Raw genomic sequence first — 9,027 nt, forward strand, 5'->3', positions numbered from 1 at the left:
GATTATTGCTTAGCAATCCTTGCAGGTTGGGGCAAAAATGACATGAATTTTATAGGTTATGAACAAGAACCACTAGCAAGTCTTGATGTTGAGGGAGAGAATTTCCAAGATAGCTCTATAGCCTTACATACATGTATTAATCAGATCATAGAATACGAAAAGGGGGGGCTACCTACAGAAGAAGAGTTCTTGCAGGTCCAGAAGAAACTTTATATTGATGATGTAGGGTATGAAGAGAGATTGAAGTCTCCATCAGATGAGAAGCCCAAGAGTTCAATAAATCTTTATGATGATAGTCTTCTTGAAGGAGACGAACACCCTAAGGTATGAAATATAATTCGAAGTTACCCATTGAGTTTATGTTAGACTTTATTATGCGTTATAGATAAATATCTTATATCTTGTACTGTTGTGGTTTGTTCTATAGATTGAGATTGAAGATCTGGACAACTTTCTTGGAAGGGCCAAGGGCTCTAGGCCAATGAAGCTTGGAAAAAATCAAAGCCTTGGCCATTATATTGGAAACTTAAACAATCAAACAATTGTAATATATCATAGTAGATTGTCAAGCTCTCCAAGTCTACCAATGATGGCTTTGAGAGCTATCTCAAAGGTAATTGGATCTCAAGTTTTCAGCAGAGGTTTGGACAAGATCATTTTGGTGGAGAAGGAAGAAGCCATCAGAGTTTTTGGCTTCATGCCTGGATACAGTGGATCTAGAGCTGGATATTTTGGAGTTCTTGGCTTCTATTTGCTCTCTTATGTAGGAGATAGTAAGAATTTGAAGCTTCTTCCAGGCTATCGGAAACAAGAGTTTTTGAAATGCAGAGGTCTTATTGAGTGGGATGAAACAAATATATTCCTCTAGAGGCCCTGTCGAGCTACCTGAAACTAAGGACTCCTCTGAAGGCCCTGTTGAGGTGCCTGAAACTAAGGACTCTTCTGCAACACAATCAGACTAGAAGATGCCAAAGATTAAGGGTTTCTTGAAACCCATCTTTTCCCAACTCTTTGTTTGGTTTGTAACCATTCTGTAAATCTTTGCTTTGCGCAAGAATTTAAATATCTATCTTTTCTTCTTTGGGTAACAATTTGTATAGTCCTTGCTAAAGATGATGTATTGCTTGATGTGGTTGTATCTTTAAGCTTGAATTTATGCCAAATTTGTTGATAGAACCATTTAAAGACCTCTAATAAACTGTTGGCTTTGTGTCTTCCACCTCCATGTCTTGTATGTCTGAAATATTTTGTTCTTGCTTGATAATGTGATTTTTCCATACCTTGGGTTGACCAGATAGATAGAGATCCATATTGTTTAATAAAGTATGGAGCATGGTTGTATAGAATATGCTGCATAGTCAACAAATAAAGAAAGTTATTAAAAAACATTATATGAGTTCGACAATGAAGAAACAAACATATACAAACTTCTTACCATATAGTGAGTAAAGTGTTGATCACCCCAAGCTTTTGTCATCGCCTTTTTGAAAAGGTTCAATTGGTTTTTAAAGTCTTTGAGATCATCATCATTCCATTCAGTCTTATCACAATAAAAAAACACTTTGTCTAGTGTTTCCCAAACTTTAGCTTTTTTATTTCGAGCTTGTCCATTATCAGTGTGATCCTTAACTACATTATGTAGGGATTTCCACTGATTAAATTTAATAGTTGAGCCACCATTTCTCGAGTTTATCTTGTCAAGTCTCCCATGAAAGCCTAGAAACCTTCTAGCCTTCACTCCACCAATAGATGGTTTTTTTGGGACACAATTACCATCCTTAGACTTTTGAAGATCTGGTTCAATAACAACATTGCCACCATGCAAACCAATTGCAGAGAGAACCTTTTCAACCTTTGTTATAGCATCTGTTCTAGTTGATAATGGCTTCAACTTCCATGCAAATCCTATATAGAGACGAACAAGCTTTTCGATTATCCTGCAAAGTGCATGAAGTGTACAAATATGGGCATTCGCTAAAGGAATGTCCAAGACTGGTTTAAACTGTGGATCCTTATTGTGCCTAGAGGGAGCTCTATTCCAATTTCTTGAGTTTAACTCTACAGCTGGTGACATGCAATATAAGCAAGGAGATCTCGAGTTAGCTCCCTTTGATACATTATACATACATTTGAGTGTCTTTAGGTCACCAGCTATGTGCCACTCAATCCTGTAGTTCCCTAATCCTTCAACAAATAGCTCTTCTCCTGCTTGTTGCCTTTGAATAACATTAGGTATTGATGTTTCATGAAAAACCCAATATAGTATATCAAAATTCTCAGTATCTACCTCAAATGCTCCTAGCCACCAGATGTTATATTCAGATTGAACACTAAATGATGTTGAGTGATTGCAATGACCTGACGAAAGTGCTCTATTCATCAAGGTGATAGAGATTCTCTCCAATTTTTTACATTTCAGAATCTCACTTTCATCAAGTTTAATCACAAATCTAGCCACTCCCTGTGCCTCTGCTACTACTGACAAGTCATAAAATTTGATCATTAAGCATTGTAGGGTGGGCAAGTCAAGGAAAATATTGTTAAATTCATTGAATGTAACCTCCTTTTTCTTGCCCTTGAAGCTAGCCTTGATATGAAAAGGCTCACCTAGAATTTCCATCACTTTGTTATTAACTCTCTGTCTGATAGTCCTAACCACAAATGGTTTCGGAAGTATGCAATTGTGTACTTGTCCTTGCTTCATATTTGATTGTAAAAGCTGGAAAAGTTGCATATAAGCATCTCGACTGATACCAATACTATCCAGTGTCTTCTGTACTAACTCGGAATCCAAAGAATGATCCTTCACAAATGACTCCAAGCATTGTTTCTTTGCCTTTTTAAATTTCTTTTTCTCCAAAATATCCTTTGAAACTACTGAAGGAAGAAGATGATAATAAAACTAAGCTGGTTTTAAAGAATCTCTTTCACTTGCATTTGGTTGTAGAAGAGATCTAAGCAAAATTAACATCACAAATCAATGCAAGTAGTTTAAATAAAGCCATATTTAAGATTTTTCAAGTGAAAAAAAATATACCTTGCTGCTTGGATTCTTTTACCACAGCCTCCTCCTCCTCGTTTGAGATTCTCAATATTTTTAAGAGCTCTTTGTCGATTTCGAAGGCCTAATAAAGTTTGCTTTTGTTGATAAGCTTTGATACGCTTTTCCAATGAATGAATTTTTTGCTGACAATCCTCTAGCTTCTGCAACAACTCTATATTGTGTTTCATCAAAAAATGATTCTCTAGTCCAAGGATATCCTTTTCTGCAACAAGATTAAGTGTATAACCTAAAAATCCATTGTAGCCATCACCAATAAACCTCATTAATGACGAGCTATTATAGAAAGGAGGAGTGCTATTTCTGCTAGGATCTTTGGGATATAGCTTTCCATCTAACCAAAGATTAATATTCTTCTTTCCTTCAAACCTCAATATATGTTTCATAGACTCTGTAACCGTGATAGATTTTGTTCTCTTTCTTATCGGTTCATACTCACTGTCCAACTCAATATGAAGATGATAGAGAGGTCTTTTATGAGAGCTACAGAGATCATTAGATGATTGATCCATAGCTGAGTTACAGAGATCATTGGGTGATTGATCCATAGCTAAGGATATGATTAGAAGCAAGAACGAAAACAAAGAAGAGACTAATAAGGAGGAGAAAAAAAGAAGAGAGAAACGATGGAGAAACGATGGAGGGAGGCAATCGAGTATCCACCAAAATTCAAATTGAATATTACTTTTCACTTTAATGAGGAGAGGTAAGATCTTCATTATGACAACCTTGCCAACTTTATGGCGACCTAGATTTCTAGGTTTGATGTGACCACGAGAATATCACGACAATGACTTATTAACGAATTTTGATATTTTAACTTACCAAAATATAAACCTTTTAAAAATTCTATAAAATGATTTTATTTCGTAAATTTTTTTCTCTCTCTAGGATCTCTTACAGGGCATTTTCGAGACCTCAAAACTCCCCTAATGCAACAATTGTTTGATGCATTAGAAAGGATTATTTTAATAATTATATATTTTTAAGTTAAGATTATATCAACACATGTACTTTTAGATATGTGCACTAGACCTTCTCCAAGATAGCCATGAAGCTATTCACCAAGGTGTTGTTTATCGACTCTAGATGCTAGAATCAATACGAGATGTGAGAGGTCTCTCAATAGGAATTAGGAGTTAACTAGGAGGTGCCAAGGATATAGAGGGAAGCCTAGCTGCAATTCCTTGGGTACATTAGGACTAGTCTGACCCCCCTACAATCCTAGGATAGGTCTCTTAGAAGGCATAAATGCTAATAGTAGTAGCTTATAGAAAATTGATGGTGTTACCTTTGTACAGAGTCCTATATATGGAGTGGAATTGATGTAACAAGACAATGATCATTCAACTTTGCAAAAAAGGTTATGTTTTTCAAAAATGACTATTTTTATGTATGTATTATTGTGAATGAACCTTTTTTAATGGGTTAATTAAGAAATTTGTTTGTACATATTCAACTAATGTGGTAGGTAATTAGAAAACTAAGCAAACCCCATTTTGAATGGGAAGTGGAAGGGTGAATCCCTAAACAGGTTCATTCTATGGATAGTTCATGGCTTTAATTCCTTAATACCTAAGCTAATTGCTATTGCATAAAAATGATGGAACAATCACTCATTAAAGTAAAGGTTATTCATGGGGTTAGAATAAAGAGAGTTATGTGTGGAGTCTAGAGATGTGTTATTTTAACATGTGATCTAAGTAATGGGGAGAGTGGCATGTATCACTTTGTGATTGCACTCTAAGGAAGAATAAGTTGTTATGGATAGCATCTTCTTTTGTGAAGTATCCGAAGGACATTGTGTTGGTTTCTTGACTTTGTCTTTTTAAGAAAATGCTTATTTTTTGGAAAAGAGATTCTTCTTAGCCAAGATAAGTTGGTTGAATCTTATGGGATATTTAAGTGATTACTTGGTTGATGTTACAGAAAGGGAATGTTTTACTGACTGATGATGATAGACTGATTGCCTTGGGTGTGTATTCTAAAATGTTTAAAAGGAAGGATTACACTAGACCTCCTCCGAGGCTAGTTGCGGGACCCTATACCAAGGGGATTCATTTTACTACTTCAAAGAGCTTGGATCGACCACAATTGTGAGAGGTCTCTCTGTGTAGGAAGAATGTTAGATAGGAAATGGTAAGGGTGCCAGGGAGGCTATGGCTAGTAAATTTCTTATACACTTAGAAACTTCCTAACCCCTACGTGATCCAGTATGGTAGGGTGGTCTTGCTTAGCTGAGGTTTTTCCACAAACGGTGTTAGATTAGGAACTTTTAGAAAGAGCTGAACATTGATTGTCTTAGAGTGTCGTCTTTGATCCCAACCTAGTGTCATTTTAGGAAACCAAAGTGAGACTTTATCCTATGAGTAAAGAGGTCGATGCATCTAGCTCCCCCTCATTTCTCACTCTCTTTGAATCAAGTGCCACACGAATACGTTTTGATTTGAATTGTCTTACATAAGTGGCTATCCATAATTGATGCTAGAAACCTTATTAGTTGACCTTAGGATCGATTAGAAACCCTCATTGCAAGTTAATCCTCGTGGGAATGGAGTGGAGCTTCCCTGTGAGGGTAGACTCAAGTGACCCTAAGCCACGAAGTTCGAATATGTCATGAGAGCTTCAAGTTGAGTCACCTAGGTATCTCAACTACCAAATGTGTGTTATCAATGATTAATTAGATAGGTACATTACACCTCACTATTTGCTCGACCTACAATCTCCTATTTCCTCATAGGTATGATGCTAGCATGTCACTTGCGCCCTGGTCACCCAACTAGTATTTGGAGAGAAGGCATCCCCTTCATCAGTGTTTGCATGGAATTCCTTAGAAAACAAACTGTATGTTTACCTCTCTCTCTCTCTCTCTCTCTCTCTCTCTCTCTCTCTCTCTCTCTCTCTCTCTCTCTCTCTCTCTCTCTCTCTCTCTCTCTCTCTCTCTCTCTCTCTCTCTCTCTCTCTCTAGGGTTGATGTATGTCTCTAAAATATATGCCTTTGAGATGTCTAAAAGGACATTAATGCAACTTTCTTGCTCTCTCTCTCAATCTAGGGTTGTACATATTTTATTTTGTACATAGTTAAATTCATTGAGTAGTAAAGAGAAAGTATCTTCATATGTTTTGGGAAATTTGTGACATAGACTTGATATCTTGGAAAGTACATTTCTTCACAACTTGGTTTGAGGCTTTTTTTAAACTTAAATAGACGATAAGAGAAAAACTAACTCATCTTTTCCCAAAGCCTATCCCTACAATCAAGCCCAATATCGATACTAACCACTACCTTAATGACTGTTATCAATACTAAGGGTTGCCTTAGTATTGACTATCGATACTAAGGGTTGCCTTATTGACTATTAATACATTGCTCAATTGGCAAGTCTTCAAGTGCACAAAAAATCTATTCATGGTTTTCAATTTAATCCAATCATTATCACTAGTCACCCATGTCACTCATGCATGTGCATGCATGCTTGCACACACCCCACCCCCAGTGGACACAAGATAATGATTGGTTATTATTTGGCCAAGATATATGGATTGATGTTGAAGTAGGAGCTTGGCCATTGGATATAAAGACATGACCACTAAGCATAGGGATAGGTTGAGTTCAAAAAGGGATATCCTACATTAAACTACATAATAACTCTCAAAGTTCTCATTGAGGAGGGATGGGTATACAAAAAGGATTATATATTGTTACTTTATGGATTTTTGCAAAGCATTTGACATGGTGCCAAGAGTGAGACTCATCTCAAGATTGCATGATACTAGGGTCCCAAAGAGGACATGCATGGGATTTATGCTTTAAATGAATCAATAATAGGCAATTCAAGCACCAATCCATTTTTTGATGCAATAGATAGTACGATAAGAGTGAGTGAAGGTTGGCTACTTTCACCTACTCTATTTGGCATTTATGTGGATGAGGTATCTAACTATGTTGATAGAGTAACAAAAGTAAGAGAAAGATTGGTTGAGGTATTGATACATGTGCTCCTATATGAATATGGCATGGTATCAAACTCTCCTAAAGGTTTGCAGAGACACTTAGATATGCTAATGCTTTTGTGAAAAGGGTGGTTTGACAATGGGCCTAAGCAAGACCAAGGTGATGGTGTTCAATGCCACACAAGCATGGGTGACTCACTCAATGCATCACTTTAGCTAAGTTTCACCAAAAATAACAAAAAGTACAATAAAAACAACATACAAGTTTTAACCACTTACACAAGTGCATGTATTAAGTAGCAAAAGTGACTAGCCTTGGAATGCCAACACAAACATTACCAACAAGATACATATTCAAGCAACCAACATCAAAAAAACAATCAAGAAAACAAGAAAACCATCACCAAAAACTTGAAGCAACCTTTATCAAGTTCATAATACGTCAAACTCAATATTACAAGCTACATAGATATACACAATGCAATAAACTATTTTGCAAAAACTAATATTAAAAAATTAACTAAATGTTTTACAAAAGGATAATGTACTTATCATAAGCACAAATACTCCATGTGGAGTACAAAGAGATCTTGACTATGATGATTGCATGTATATTATGTAACAAGTCACTAATGCCACAAAATCATTCATGTTGAGCTATGAGTGACCCCAATAGTTAGAGGCTTTATTTCAAGTCATGACATGCATATAGAGGATTTGGGAGCTCCATCTAGATAGATACCCTAAAGTAGCACTAGTTTCATTGAGATAGCCAAGGGAGATACTAATTACAAATGGATTACCTCCCACCTTTTCCATGTAGCCTTGAATTACCCACATTTGGAGCTCACATGCACAAAGCAAAATTGGATCATTAGGATAGATATTGTCAAACTAGATATAAAGAAATTGAATCAATCCTCAAGAGCCACTTGGTATGAAAACAGCTCCCAATCAACATTTCCCATATCTCACCTGATGGATTGGATGTATAGATGGTATACGCAATGCAATCGGACAAATCAAGGCCTCTTTGCATCAACTAAAAATAGAGACAAGCCACTACACACAGTTGCAAAGGATCATAATTGCCAATTAGACCATCAAGAGGTAGGGTTGGAACACTCTTATCGATGCACAATATACCACAAAATCAAATGAAGATTCCATTCTCCTTAGAGAAGCTTGGGGCCTCTACATAGAATGGAGTGCGAGGATCAAAGGGGCTCTCTCTCTTTTTTTTCGTAATAAGGGGCTCTCTCTCTCTCTCTCTCTCTCTCTCTCTCTCAAGGCTGACTTCTCATCTTTCATCACAAAATTCATTATGTCAAATTTGTGGTGCCCCAACTTCACAAAGCCCATTTAATCCACTCCCCATTGACATGGATCAATTAAGGTGAACGGGTTTGTGCTTCCAAACTTTGTTGCCGTGGCAAGTGTACGGCTTTATTCATGTACGATAATTCACAAGATTTGACTGGCACAAGTGATTTAACCAAGGATAAGGGCACATTCATAAAAATATAACCATATGCATGGCTTTCTCATATGACCAATCTTGATCTGAGCTGGACATTGGGACTCGGGGGGAGTCATGAGACATGCAACTAGTCATCGGAAACTCGTGATGAGATTAGATGCCAGATCTTGTTGGAAGGGAAGGCATCAGCTTGATGAGGTTCAAAGTAACAACATCAACCTCCTGAAGCATATTATGCTTTTGTCACTCAAGGATCGCCATGCCTTTGAAACCGGTCCACCATGCCTTTGATACTGGCGAAGAACAGTGCTGTATCATCTGTTAAACCTACATCTTGCATATGATGTGATAACTTGGGGCGTTGGAGATCAGATTAACTGTAGACATCTACCATCTCTAACATCCATGGACACAATTAGATCTCTGACTCTGTACCACATCATACTCAACCTTCTTTTGACCAAGTCCACAATATGCCTTGCATAGGTGAAAACAAAACACATTGTGTGTGTAGAGATTTGAGAATTACGAG

This window comes from Lygodium microphyllum, chromosome 22, assembly GCF_053477565.2.
Source record: "Lygodium microphyllum isolate KBCC chromosome 22, Lygodium_microphyllum_v1.1.10, whole genome shotgun sequence".
Lineage (NCBI taxonomy): Eukaryota > Viridiplantae > Streptophyta > Polypodiopsida > Schizaeales > Lygodiaceae > Lygodium > Lygodium microphyllum.